The 15,000-nt window shown below is 60.1% G+C and overlaps 1 non-coding gene across 1 annotated transcript; it reads left to right on the forward strand.

The window, feature by feature from the left end:
- The first annotated feature begins 11,097 nt into the window (after positions 1-11,097).
- On the forward strand, positions 11,098-11,216 carry LOC131863880 (5S ribosomal RNA). The gene has a single exon (XR_009362774.1). It is a non-coding gene; the product is annotated as a 5S ribosomal RNA (ribosomal RNA).
- Positions 11,217-15,000: the final 3,784 nt, after the last annotated feature.

Below are 15,000 nucleotides of genomic sequence, written 5' to 3' on the forward strand. Positions count from 1 at the left end.
CGGGAAGGCCCCGACGGCTAAACGGAAGAGGCTGCAGGGCCGCCTCGGAATGGTCCAAGCATCGGATGCGATTGGGACGACTACCAGTGCCAACCCCTTATCCCGCGATGCGTCCGATACACAGATAGTTCCAAGGCGGCCGAGGAGCCTCACCGCATATCAATCGGGGTGCGAGGCGAGGGATGGGGCGGGAAGGCCCCAACGGCTAGACGGAAGAGGCTTCAGGGCCACCTCGGAATGGTCCAAGCATCGGACGCGCTTGGGGCGACTGCCAGTGCCAACCCCTTATCCCGCGATGCGTCCGATACACAGATGGTTCCAAGGCGGCCGAGGAGCCTCACCGCATAGCAATCGGGGGTGCGAGGCGAGGGATGGGGCGGGAAGGCCCCAACGGCTAGACGGAAGAGGCTTCAGGGCCGCCTAGGAATGGTCCAAGCATCGGACACGCTTGGGGCGACTACCAGTGACAGCCCCCTATCCCGCGATGCGTCCGATACGAAGATGGTTCCAAGGCGGCCGAGGAGCCTCACCGCATAGCAATCGGGGTGCGAGGTGGGGGATGCGGCGAGATGGCCCCAACGGCTAGACGGAAGAGGCCACAGGGCCGCGTCGGAATAGTCCAAGCATCGGACGCGCTTGGGGCGACTACCAGTGACAACCCCTTATCCCGCGATGCGTCCGATACGAAGATAGTTCCAAGGCGGCCGAGGAGCCTCACCGCATAGCAATCGGGGTGCGAGGTGGGGGATGCGGCGAGATGGCCCCAACGGCTAGACGGAAGAGGCTGCAGGGCCGCCTCGGAATAGTCCAAGCATCGGACGCGCTTGGGGCCACTACCAGTGACAACCCCTTATCCCGCAATGCGTCCGATACGAAGATAGTTCCAAGGCGGCCGAAGAGCCTCACCGCATAGCAATCGGGGTGCGAGGTGGGGGATGCGGCGAGATGGCCCCAACGGCTAGACGGAAGAGGCCACAGGGCCGCCTCGGAATAGTCCAAGCATCGGACGCGCTTGGGGCGACTACCAGTGACAACCCCTTATCCCGCGATGCGTCCGATACGAAGATAGTTCCCAGGCGGCCGAGGAGCCTCACCGCATAGCAATCGGGGTGCGAGGCGAGGGATGCGGCGAGATGGCCCCAAAGGCTAGACGGAAGAGGCTGCAGGGCTGCCTCGGAATAGTCCAAGCATCGGACGCGCTTGGGGCGACTACCACTGCCAACCCCTTATCCCGCGATGCGTTCGATACACAGATAGTTCCGAGGCGGCCGAGGAGGTGGGGGATGCAGCGAGATGGCCCCAACGGCTAGACGGAAGAGGCTGCAGGGCCGCCTCGGAATAGTCCAAGCATCGGACGCGCTTGGGGCGACTACCAGTGACAACCCCTTATCCCGCGATGCGTCCGATACACAGATAGTTCCGAGGCGGCCAAGGAGCCTCACCGCATAGCAATCGTGGTGCGAGGTGGGGGATGCGGCGAGATGGCCCCAACGGCTAGACGGAAGAGGCTGCAGGGCCGCCTCGGAATGGTCCAAGCATCGGATGCGCTTGGGGCGACTACCACTGCCAACCCCTTATCCCGCGATGCGTCCGATACACAGATAGTTCCAAGGCGGCCGAGGAGCCTCACAGCATAGCAATCAGGGTGCGAGGCGAGGGATGCGGCGAGAAAGCCCCAACGGCTAGAGGGAAGAGGCTTCAGGTCCGCCTCGGAATGGTCCAAGCATCGGACGCGCTTGGGGCGACTACCAGTGACAACCCCTTATCCCGCGACGCGTCCGATACACAGATAGTTCCAAGGCGGCCGAGGAGCCTCACCGCATAGCAATCGGGGTGCGAGGCGAGGGATGCGGCGAGAAGGACCCAACGGCTACACGGAAGAGGCTTCGGGGCCGCCTCGGAATGGTCCAAGCATCGGACGCGCTTGGGGCGACTACCAGTGACAACCCCTTATCCCGCGACGCGTCCGATACACAGATAGTTCCAAGGCGGCCGAGGAGCCTCACCGCATAGCAATCGGGGTGCGAGGCGAGGGATGCGGCGAGAAGGACCCAACGGCTACACGGAAGAGGCTTCGGGGCCGCCTCGGAATGGTCCAAGCATCGGACGCGCTTGGGGCGACTACCAGTGACAACCCCTTATCCCGCGACGCGTCCGATACACAGATAGTTCCAAGGCGGCCGAGGAGCCTCACCGCATAGCAATCGGGGTGCGAGGCGAGGGATGCGGCGAGAAGGACCCAACGGCTAGACGGAAGAGGCTTCGGGTCCGCCTCGGAATGGTCCAAGCATCGGACGCGCTTGGGGCGACTACCAGTGACAACCCCTTATCCCGCGACGCGTCCGATACACAGATAGTTCCAAGGCGGCCGAGGAGCCTCACCGCATAGCAATCGGGGTGCGAGGCGAGGGATGCGGCGAGAAGGACCCAACGGCTAGACGGAAGAGGCTTCGGGTCCGCCTCGGAATGGTCCAAGCATCGGACGCGCTTGGGGCGACTACCAGTGACAACCCCTTATCCCGCGACGCGTCCGATACACAGATAGTTCCAAGGCGGCCGAGGAGCCTCACCGCATAGCAATCGGGGTGCGAGGCGAGGGATGCGGCGAGAAGGACCCAACGGCTAGACGGAAGAGGCTTCGGGTCCGCCTCGGAATGGTCCAAGCATCGGACGCGCTTGGGGCGACTACCAGTGACAACCCCTTATCCCGCGACGCGTCCGATACACAGATAGTTCCGAGGCGGCCGAGGAGCCTCACCGCATAGCAATCGGGGTGCGAGGCGAAGGATGCGGCGAGAAGGACCCAACGGCTAGACGGAAGAGGCTTCGGGTCCGCCTCGGAATGGTCTAAGCATCGGACGCGCTTGGGGCGACTACCAGTGACAACCCCTTATCCCGCGACGCGTCCGATACACAGATAGTTCCAAGGCGGCCGAGGAGCCTCACCGCATAGCAATCGGGGTGCGAGGCGAGGGATGCGGCGAGAAGGACCCAACGGCTAGACGGAAGAGGCTTCAGGGCCGCCTCGGAATGGTCCAAGCATCGAACGCGCTTGGGGCGACTACCAGTGACAACCCCTTATCCCGCGACGCGTCCGATACACAGATAGTTCCGAGGCGGCCGAGGAGCCTCACCGCATAGCAATCGGGGTGCGAGGCGAGGGATGCGGCGAGAAGGACCCAACGGCTAGACGGAAGAGGCTTCAGGGCCGCCTCGGAATGGTCCAAGCATCGGACGCGCTTGGGGCGACTACCAGTGACAACCCCTTATCCCGCGACGCGTCCGATACACAGATAGTTCCGAGGCGGCCGAGGAGCCTCACCGCATAGCAATCGGGGTGCGAGGCGAGGGATGCGGCGAGAAGGACCCAACGGCTAGACGGAAGAGGCTTCAGGGCCGCCTCGGAATGGTCCAAGCATCGGACGCGCTTGGGGCGACTACCAATGACAACCCCTTATCCCGCGACGCGTCCGATACACAGATAGTTCCGAGGCGGCCGAGGAGCCTCACCGCATAGCAATCGGGGTGCGAGGCGAGGGATGCGGCGAGAAGGACCCAACGGCTAGACGGAAGAGGCTTCAGGGCCGCCTCGGAATGGTCCAAGCATCGGACGCGCTTGGGGCGACTACCAGTGACAACCCCTTATCCCGCGACGCGTCCGATACACAGATAGTTCCGAGGCGGCCGAGGAGCCTCACCGCATAGCAATCGGGGTGCGAGGCGAGGGATGCGGCGAGAAGGACCCAACGGCTAGACGGAAGAGGCTTCAGGGCCGCCTCGGAATGGTCCAAGCATCGGACGCGCTTGGGGCGACTACCGTTGCCAACCCCTTATCCCGCGATGCGTCTGATACACAGATAGTTCCGAGGCGGCCGAGGAGCCTCACCGCATAGCAATCGGGTTGCGAGGCAGATTATTGGGAAGGGAACCCCCTGGGATGCGGCTCAAGCAGTGCCCAAAGGGACTGGAATGCGGAATCACATCGAGAGACCCAAATGCTATACGAGGGCTCAAATCGAATTATCGATTTGGCCACGACATGGACGCATCGGAACGACTACCTTTGCCGAACCACTCGCAATTGCATCCATACCGAAACCAATAGACATTTCCGTTAGAGCCCTCGCATAGCATTCGGGAATCTCGCATGCCCCTCTAAATCGACCAATGCTGGCGCTCAATGAAAATCCGAGCGCTACCACCGTTCGAGCGCCAGCATTGGTCGAGTTAGAGGGGCACGGGGGAGAATGCTCCAGTCAACACCTCCCCTATATAAGTTATTTGTCCGATTCTCGCACAACCGTAGTCTGCCTCGTCGAATCAAACAACGGTCCCAGATTCCGACTTCCGTTCCGTAGAGACCCAAAAGCTAGATGGAGGCTCGCAAGAAAGAGAGTCGGCGCATAGCAATCGGGTTTCTCGAACGTTTAGGGACCGAGCTCACTTGCGGATAGGGCAAAATCCGCCAAGCAACCCAAAAGCTAGACGGGGGCTCGAATCGAATCGCCTAGGCGGCCACAACAACGACGTGTTGGATCGACTACCAGTGCCAAACCATTCAGCAAGACTAGTCTGTGTCGAGGCCGGATAGAGATTCTCAGAGAGCGCCCGCATAGCATTTAGGAGACCTGCCGCGTCCCTCACACTCGACAAATGGTGGTGCACGTTTATAAATCCGAGCGATCCCAACCCTTTCAAGCACCAACATCGGTCGAGATAGAGGGGCACGGAGGGGGCTGCGTGAGACAACACAGTCCCCTATATAAGTTATTTGTCCGATTCTCACACATCCGAAGAATGGTCATCAAATCGGACAACAGCCCAAACTTCCGACTTCCGTCCCAGAAAGCCCAAGAGCTATCTAAAACGTTCATGGCCGGAACTCGATCGCGGCTATACCAGTCCGCCAAGCAACCCAAAAGCTAGACTGGAGCTCTAGTCGAATCACCTCTGTGGCCATTGCAAGGACGTGTTGGAGCGACTACCATTGCCGAACCATTCCGCAGGTCGAGTCCATACCAAGGCCGCATAGAGATTCACGATGAGCTCCTGCATAGCAATCAGGAGACTTGCCGTGTCCATCACAATCGATAAATCCTGGTGCAAGATTTTTGCATCCGAGCGCTCCAACCAGTCGAGCACCAGCATCAATCGACATAAACGGGCACGGGGGGAGGATGCTCGAGAACACTACCTCCCCTATATAAGTTATTTGTCCGATTCTCAAGCAGCCGAAGTCTGGTCATCGAATCGGGTCAAAGACCACAACTTCCGACTTTACCCACAATGCAAGTCATCGAATCGAACATCGGCCCCCGAGTCGGACTCCATGCGTATGTCAGGTCATCGGACCCAAATTCCGCCTTCCTGCGCATGGCGGGCCATCAATATCAACTCGGTCATCGGACCCAAACTCCGCCTTTTTGCGTATGGCACGCCTTCAAATCGGTCATCGGACCCAAATTCCGCCTTCCTGTGCATGGCGGGCCATCAACATCAACTCGGTCATCGGACCCAAATTCCGCCTTTCTGCGCATGGCACGCCATCAACTCGGTCATCGGACCCAAATTCCGCCTTCCTGCGCATGGCAGGTCATCGGACACAAATTCAGACCTCGCCAATATGCCTACGTATCGAATCGGTCATCGGACCCAACTTCCGACTTCATCCATACTGTAGGGTCTTTGAGGTTGGCGCGGTGCGCTCAACCCAGGGAGTCGACCCATCGAAGCATACACCTCCCCTATATAAGCTATTTGTCCGATTCCCACACCTGTGTAGTTTGCACCTCTGACCAGGACATCGACCCCAACTTCCGAACTCGACTGCAACGACGGCACCAGCGCCTTGGTGCGCACCTTGCGACGCACAGTCCCAACATTCGCCTTCCTGCACATGGCAGGTCATCGGACCCAAATTCCGACCTCGCGAGTATGCCTACATATCGAATCGGTCATCGGACCCAACTTCCGACTTCATCCATACCGTAGGGTCTTTGAGGTTGGCGCGGTGCGCTCAACCCGGGGAGTCGACCCAACGAAGCATACACCTCCCCTATATAAGCTATTTGTCCGATTCCCACACCTGTGTAGTTTGCACCTCCGATCAAGACATCGACCCCAACTTCCGAACTCGCCTCCAACGACCGAACCAGCGCCTTGGTGCGCACCTTGCAACGCACAGTGCCAACATTCGCCTTCCTGCACGTGGCAGGTCATCGGACCCAAATTCCGACCTCGCGAGTATGCCTACATATCGAATCGGTCATCGGACCCAACTTCCGACTTCATCCATACCGTAGGGTCTTTGAGGTTGGCGCGGTGCGCTCAACCCGGGGAGTCGACCCAACGAAGCATACACCTCCCCTATATAAGCTATTTGTCCGATTCCCACACCTGTGTAGCTTGCACCTCCGATCAGGACATCGACCCCAACTTCCGAACTCGACTAAAAAGACCGCACCAGCGCCTTGGTGTGCACCTTGCAACGCACAGTGTCAACATTCGCCTTCCTGCACATGGCAGGTCATCGGACCCAAATTCCGACCTCATGAGCATACCTACTAATCGAATTGGTCATCGGACCCAACTTCCGACTTCATCCATACCGTAGGGTCTTTGAGGTTGGCGCGGTGCGCTCAACCTGGGGAGTCGACCCATCGAAGCATACACCTCCCCTATATAAGCTATTTGTCCGATTCCGACACCTGTGTAGTTTGCACCTCCGCTCAGGACATCGACCCCAACTTCCGAACTCGCCTGCAACGACCGAACCAGCGCCTTGGTGCGCACCAAAAGTGCGCACTTTTGGAGGGCACTTTTGTGCGCTCCAAAGGTGCGCACTTTTGGAGGGCACTTTTCTGCGCTCCAAAGGTGCGCACTTTTGGAGGGCACTTTTTGGAGGGCACTTTTCTGCGCTCCAAAGGTGCGCACTTTTGGAGGGCACTTTTTGGAGGGCACTTTTCTGCGCTCCAAAGGTGCGCACTTTTGGAGGGCACTTTTTGGAGGGCACTTTTCTGCGCTCCAAAGGTGCGCACTTTTGGAGGGCACTTTTTGGAGGGCACTTTTCTGCGCTCCAAAGGTGCGCACTTTTGGAGGGCACTTTTTGGAGGGCACTTTTCTGCGCTCCAAAGGTGCGCACTTTTGGAGGGCACTTTTCTGCGCTCCAAAGGTGCGCACTTTTGGAGGGCACTTTTTGGAGGGCACTTTTCTGCGCTCCAAAGGTGCGCACTTTTGGAGGGCACTTTTCTGCGCTCCAAAGGTGCGCACTTTTGGAGGGCACTTTTTGGAGGGCACTTTTCTGCGCTCCAAAGGTGCGCACTTTTGGAGGGCACTTTTGTGCACTCCAAAGGTGCGCACTTTTGGAGGGCACTTTTCCTGTGCTCCAAAGGTGCACACCTAGGTGAGCACCTTCGACCACACCTTGTAGCACACCAAACTCTGACTTTCGACTTCATCCGCAATGCAGGGTCTTTGAGGTTGGCGCAATGCGCACAACCAGGGGAGTCGACCCATCAAACCCAACACCTCCCCTATATAAGCTATTTGTCTGATTCTCATACATGCGTAGCCTGCAGGAGCAATTAGGACATCGACCCCAACTTTCGGCTTCTAAACGAAAACAAGGTCTTTGAGGTTGGTGTAATGCGAACAACTAGGGGAGTCAACCCATCAAACCCAACACCTCCCCTATATAAGCTATTTGTCTGATTCTCATACATGTGTAGTCTACAGGAGCAATTAGGACATCGACCCCAACTTTTGACTTCTTAACGAAAACAAGGTCTTTGAGGTTGACGTAATGCGCACAACCAGGGGAGTCGACCCATCAAACCCAACACCTCCCCTATATAAGCTATTTGTCCGATTCTCATACATGTGTAGCCTGCAGGAGCCATTAGGACATTGACCCCAACTTTTGACTTCTTAACGAAAACAAGGTCTTTGAGGTTGGCGTAATGCGCACAACCAAGGGAGTTGACCCATCAAACCCAACACCTCCCCTATATAAGCTATTTGTCTGATTCTCATACATGTGTAGCCTGCAACAACGATTAGGACATCCACCCCAACTTCTGAATTCGTCTGCGTTGACCGCACCAAAGGTGCACGCCTTGGTGCTCACCAAAATCCGACTTCCGACTTCTTCTGCTATGCGGGGTCTTTGAGGTTGGCGCAGTGCGCACAACCAGGGGAGTCAACCCACCGAATGCAACACCTCCCCTATATAAGCTATTTGTCTGATTCTCATACATGCGTAGACTGCAGCAATGATTAGGACATCCACCCCAACTTTTGACTTCTTAAACAAGACAGGGTCTTTGAAGTTGGTGCAGTGCACACAACCAGGGGAGTCAACCCATCAAACGCAACACCTCCCCTATATAAAGCTATTTGTCCGATTCTCATACGTGTAGTCTGCAGCAGCGATTAGGACATCGACCCCAACTTCCGAATTCGTTTGCATTGACCGCACCAAAGGTGCACGCCTTGGTGTGCACCCTGGAGTGCACTTTGGTGCTCACCTCGGTGCACACTTTGGTGTGCACCTCGGTGTGCACCAAAGGTGCGCACCTTGGAGCGCACCAAAGGTGTACACTTTGGAGCGCACCACATAGGGTCTTTGAGAGGTTGGCGCAGTGCGCACACCAAGGTGGGTGTTGAGGTGCGTGCCGAGGTGGGTGGGTGCTAGGGTGCGCTCCATGGTGGGTGCCAGGGTGGGTGCGTGCTAGGGTGGATTCCAAAGAGGGTCATAGGGTGGGTGCCAAGGTGGGTTGGTGATATAGTGGGTTCAAAGGTGGGTACTAGGGTGGGTTCCAAGGTGGGTCACAAGTTGGGTGCCAGGATGCGTGGGTGTTAGGTTGGGTGCCAAGGTGGGCTCCTGCGTGGGTGGGTGCTAGGGTGGGTTTCAAGGTGGACGCGAGGGCGGGTGCCAAGGTGGGTAACAAGTTGGGTGTTAGGATGGGTGAGTGCTAGAGTGGGTGCCAAGGTGGGTGGGTGCTAAGGTGGATGCCAAGGTGGTTCACAGGGTGGGTGGGTTCTAGGGTGAGTTCCAAGGTGGGTCACAGGTTCAGTGCTAGGGTGGGTGTCAAGGCGGGTGTCGAGGTGCCTGGGTGCTAGGGTGTGGATGCCAATGTGGGTCATAGGGTGGGTACTAGGGTGGGCTGCAATGTGGGTGCCAAGGTGGGTAACATGCTCGGTGGGTTCTAAATTGGGTGCCAGGGTGGGTGTGCACCCACCTTGCCCGAGGTGGGTGCCAAGGTGCCAGTGTGGGTGGGTGCTAAGGTGGATGCCAAGGTGGGTGAGAAGGTGGGTGATAGGTTGAGTGGTAGGATGGGTGGGTGCCAAGATGGGTCACAGGGTGGGTGCAAGGGTGGGTAGGTGCTAGGGTTGGTGTCAGGGTGGGTGGGTGCTAGGTTGGGTTCCAAGGTGGGTGCGAGGGTGAGTGTCAAGGTGGGTCACAGGTTAGGTGCTAGGATGGGTGAGTGCTAGGGTGCAAAGGTGCCAGGGTGGGTGCTAGGATGGGTCGATGCTAGGGTGAGTGGCAAGGTGGGTCCACAAGTGTCAAGGTGGGTGCCGAGGTGGGTGCCAAGTCGGCGACTGCTATGGTGGATGCCAAGGTGGGTCACGGGGTGGGTGCCAAGTTGCTAGGTTGGGTTCCAAGGTGGGTGCCAACGTGGGTGCTAGGGTGCGTGGGTTAAAGGGTGTGTCACAACGTGGGTGCCAGGATGGGTGCGCACCCACACTGGCCAAGACGGGTGCGGGTGCAAGGTTGGGTTCCAAGCCCGGTCACAGGCTGGGTGCTAGGATGGGTGGGTGCCAAGGTGGGCACCAGGGTGGGTGCACCCACCCTGGCCAAGGTGGGTCACGGGGTGGGTCCTAGGGTGGGTAACGGGGTGGGTACTAAGGTGCGTGCCAAGGTGGGTCATAGGGTGGGTGCCAAGGTGGGCACCAGGGTGGGTGTGCACCAACCCTAGCCAGGGTAGGTCACGGGGTGGTTGTCGGGGTGGGCGTCAAGGAGCCAAGGTGGGTGGCAAGTAGCCAAGTTGCGTGCCAAGGTGGGTGTCGGGGTGGGTGCCAAGGATCCAAGGTGGGTGCCAAGGAACCAAGGTGGGTGTCTGGGTGGGTGCCGAGGTGGGAGCCAGGGTGGGTCCCAAGGTGAGTGCAAAGGTGGGTGCCAGGGTCAAGGTGAGTGCCAATGTGGGTTCCAAGGTGCCAGGGTCAGGGTGAGTGCCAATGTGGGTTCAAAGGTGCTAAGTTGGGTGCGAGGTTGGGTGCGAGGGTGGGTGGGTGCCAAGGTGTGCTAGGTGGAAGCCCGGGTGGGTCGGCATCCCATGGGTGTCGAGTTGGGTGCCTGATGGGTGCTTCTTGTCAAGTTTTAGTCGTCGGGACTCATTTCGAGCCTTAGAGGTCGTTTCTTGTCCGGTTGCCCTGTCTTCGACCTGGGAACCCAATTTTGGTCCTCGGGTCCCATTTTTTTTTGTCTCGCATCCCACTTTTGGCCTGTGGCCTTTTCGGGGTCGATTCTCGTTTTGGGCATCAGAGCATGTTTCTTCTCCTAAAACCCAATATTTGTTTATTAAGTCTCGGAACACATTTTTGTTCTCGTGGACCCATCATGGGTCTTGGAACGCATTTGTGGTCCTTGGGTCCCATTTTGCATCCCGAAACTTGTGTTTTGGTGCTTGATCCCTATTTTGGGTGCCCACCTTGCACCAAGTGCGCACCCGGGGCAAACCGAGCGCCTTGGTGCACCGGGGCAAGATCGAGCGTGCACCCGAGGCGCCCCGAACATGCACCAAGGTGCACTCGGCCCACATGTGAGCGCAGGTCGTTGCGCCCGAGGTGGTGTGTGGGCACCGCGTTGCAGACGGGACACTGCACGCACACGACGCCCCCTCCAGGTGCACGCACGTAGGCCGGGCCGGGTGCACACCCGACGCCCTAGCAAGGTGCGCGCACCCGGGCAGGGCTCACACTTGGCGAACGGGGCGCACTTCGCGAGGGAGGGTGTGCACCTCGACGGGGGTGGGTGGCCGGGGTGGATTCGCACGTGGGTCGCGGTTTGCTAAGTACACACTGCGACAAGCTCATAACGGGTGCGATCATACCAGCGTTAGTGCACCGGATCCCATCAGAACTCCGCAGTTAAGCGCGCTTGGGCCGGAGTAGTACTGGGATGGGTGACCTCCCGGGAAGTCCCGGTGTTGCACCCTTTTTTAGTTTTTCGCCGGGCGTCGCAATGCTATTTGAATAAACCTTTTGCCCGTTTGCGTTCTCGTCGGGGCCGGGCCGGGCCGGGGTGCGCTGCCCGCACTACCGCGCGCGCGGGGGCGACACCGAGCGCGCACCCGAGGCGCCCCGAGCACACAGGCCACGGTGCAACCCGGGCGTTGTGCGCGCACCCCGGTGCGCCCGAGGTGCTGCGCGCGCACCCAGGTGAAATCGGTGTGCACCTCGGCCAGTGCGCGCTCGGTCGAGTCGCGCACGTTGGCCAAGGTGCACGGTGATGTTTCTTACTCTAAGGTTCCGCACCAGACGCCTGGGACAGGTGAGCGAAGCTGGGCGGGGCCGGGTGCGCGGCCGGGGCAGGTGCACGCAGCTGGAGAGAGCTTTGGAGCACACTTCGGAGCGCACCAATGATGCGCTCCATTCAAAAGTTTCCTGAAAAGGCAAAAAAAGTTGAGATTATAGAATTTCCCACTTGAGAGATTGTAAAAAAAAAAAATTTAAAATGAAGGAAACGCGGGTGCCAAGGTGTGCGCAGCCCAGCCAAGGTGTGCGCACCAAGGCGCCCACCCTGGCGAAGGTGCACGCAAGGTGCGCACCCGAGGCAAACCGGACAATTAACCCAACTTTCGACTTTGCGCGCACCTTGGAGCGCACTTCGGAGCGCTCCTTGGTGCGCACCAATCTTGGGCACCTCGGAGTGCACCATGGCGCCCACCAAGGTGCGCACCCGGGGCAAACCGAGCTCCGACTTCGTGCGCACCTTGGAGCGCACGAAAGGTGCGCACCATGGCGCCCACCAAGGTGCGCAGCCCAGCCAAGGCGTGCGCATCAAGGTGCGCACCCTGGCGAAGGTGCGCACCCGGGGCAAACCGAGCTCCGACTTCGTGCGCACCTTGGAGCGCACAAAAGGTGCGCAACCCAGCCAAGGTGTGCGCACCCCGGTCAAACCGAGCTCCGAATCGTGCGCACCAGAGGTGCACGCCATCGTGCGCACCTTGGAGCACACTTCGGAGCCCTCCTTGGTGCGCGCCGATGTTGCGCACCTCGGAGCGCACCCGGGGAAAACAATGCAATTAACCCGACTTTCGACTTCGTGGGCACCTCGGAGCGCTCTCGGGTTCGCACCTCGGAGCACACCGAGGTGCGCACCTTTGATGCGCTGCCTTCACCAATTTCCAGAAAAGGCAAGAAAACATTGAGAAGGTGTGCGCACCGAGGTGCCCACCCTGGCGAAGGTGCACGCGAGGTGCGCACCCGGGGCAAACCGGGCTCCGACTTCGTGCACGCCGCACCTTGGAGCACACTTCGGAGCGCTCCTTGGTGCGCACCAGGGCGCGCAACCCAGCCGAGGTGCCCACCCCGGCGAAGGTGCACGCGAGGTGCGCACCCGGGGCAAACCGGGCTCCGACTTCGTGCACGCCATGGTGCCCACCGCGGCGAAGGTGCACGCGACGTGCGCACCCGGGGCAAACCGGGCTCCGACTTCGTGCACGCCGCACCTTGGAGCACACTTCGGAGCGCTCCTTGGTGCGCACCATGGTGCCCACCAGGGCGCGCAACCCCGCCGAAGGTGCACGCGAGGTGCGCACCCGGGGCAAACCGGGCTCCGACTTCGTGCACGCCGCACCTTGGAGCACACTTCGGAGCGCTCCTTGGTGCGCACCAGGGCGCGCAACCCCGCCGAAGGTGCACGCGAGGTGCGCACCCGGGGCAAACCGGGCTCCGACTTCGTGCACGCCATGGTGCGCACCGCGGCGAAGGTGCGCACCCGGGGCAAACCGGGCTCCGACTTCGTGCACGCCGCACCTTGGAGCACACTTCGGAGCGCTCCTTGGTGCGCACCAGGGCGCGCAACCCAGCCGAGGTGCCCACCCCGGCGAAGGTGCACGCGAGGTGCGTACCCGGGGCAAACCGGGCTCCGACTTCGTGCACGCCGCACCTTGGAGCACACTTCGGAGCGCTCCTTGGTGCGCACCATGGTGCCCACCAGGCCGCGCAACCCAGCCAAGGTGTGCGCACCAAGGTGCACGCGAGGTGCGCACCCGGGGCAAACCGGGGTCCGACTTCGTGCACGCCGCACCTTGGAGCACACATCGGGGCGCTCCCGGGTTCGCACCGGCGTTGCGCACCGTGGTGGGCACCTCGGAGCACACCAAGGTGGGCAGCGAGGTGCGCACCTTTGATGCGATGCCTTCACTAATTTCCATAAAAGGCAAAAAAAAAACGAGATTTTAAAATTTCCGTTTTGAAAGATAGTGAGAAAAAGGGAATGCTGGTGCCATCTTGAGCCCGCCCTGGTGCGCAGCCCAGCCAAGGTGTGCGCACCAAGGTGCCCACCCTGGCGAAGGTGCGCGCCCGGGCAATTAACCCAACTTCCAACTTCGCGCGCGCCAGGGTGGGAGCGCACCCAACAACCGGGCCTGGGAAGAGCCAATGCGAGAAACCCCACCAAACGCTCTGACAAAAAAAGAGGGGGCGCTCCAGTAACCCCGCTTCGGAGCGCACCCTGGGCAAACCCAGCCAAGGTGCCCACCCCGGCCAAGGTGCAGGCGAGGTGCGCACCCGGGGCAAACCGGGCTCCGACAACGTGCACGCCGCACCTTGGAGCACACTTCGTAGCGCTCCCGGGTGCGCACCTCAGAGCACACCAAGGTGGGCAGCGAGGTGCGCACCTTTGATGCGCTGCCTTCACTAATTTCCAGAAAAGGCAAAAAAAAAAGGAGATTTTAAAATTTCCGTTTTGAAAGATAGTGAAAAAAACGGAACGCGCGTGCCATCTTGAGCCCGCCCTGGTGCGCAGCCCAGGTAAGGTGCCCACCCTGGCAAAGGTGCGCACCCGGGCAATTAACCCTACTTCCGACTTCGTGCGCGCCAGGGTGGCAACCGGGCCTCGGAAGAGCCAATGCGAGAAACCCCACCAAACGCTCCGACAAAAAAAGAGGCGGCGCTCCAATAACCCCGCTTCGGAGCGCAGCCGGGGCAAACCCAGCCAAGGTGCCCACCCCGACGAAGGTGCACGCGAGGTGCGCACCCGGGGCAAACCGGGCTCCGACAACGTGCACGCAGCACCTTGGAGCACACTTCGAAGCACTCCCGGGTGCCCACCGGCGTTGCGCACCGTGGTGGGCAGCGAGGTGCGCACCTTTGATGCGCTGCCTTCACTAATTTCCAGAAAAAGGCAAAAAAAAATGAGATTTTAAAATTTCCGTTTTGAAAGATAGTGAAAAAAAAGGAACGCGGGTGCCATCTTGAGCCCGCCCTGGTGCGCAGCCCAGGCAAGGCATGCGCACCAAGGTGCCCACCCGAGGTGCACACCCGGGGCAAACCGGGCTCCGACTTCGTGCAGGCCGCACCTTGGAGCACACTTCGGAGCGCTCCTTGGTGCGCACCATGGTGCCCACCAGGGCGCGCAACCCAGCCAAGGTCTGCACACCAAGGTGCCCACCCCGGCGAAGGTGCACGCGAGGTGCGCACCCGGGGCAAACCGGGCTCCGACTTCGTGCACGCCATGGTGCCCACCGCGGCGAAGGTGCACGCGAGGTGCGCACCCGGGGCAAACCGGGCTCCGACTTCGTGCACGCCGCACCTTGGAGCACACTTCGGAGCGCTCCTTGGTGCGCACCATGGTGCCCACCAGGGCGCGCAACCCAGCCAAGGTGTGCGCACCAAGGTGCACGCGAGGTGCGCACCCGGGGCAAACCGGGGTCCGACTTCGTGCACGCCGCACCTTGGAGCACACATCGGAGCGCTCCCAGGTTCGCACCAGCG

This window comes from Cryptomeria japonica, unplaced genomic scaffold (assembly GCF_030272615.1).
Source record: "Cryptomeria japonica unplaced genomic scaffold, Sugi_1.0 HiC_scaffold_73, whole genome shotgun sequence".
Lineage (NCBI taxonomy): Eukaryota > Viridiplantae > Streptophyta > Pinopsida > Cupressales > Cupressaceae > Cryptomeria > Cryptomeria japonica.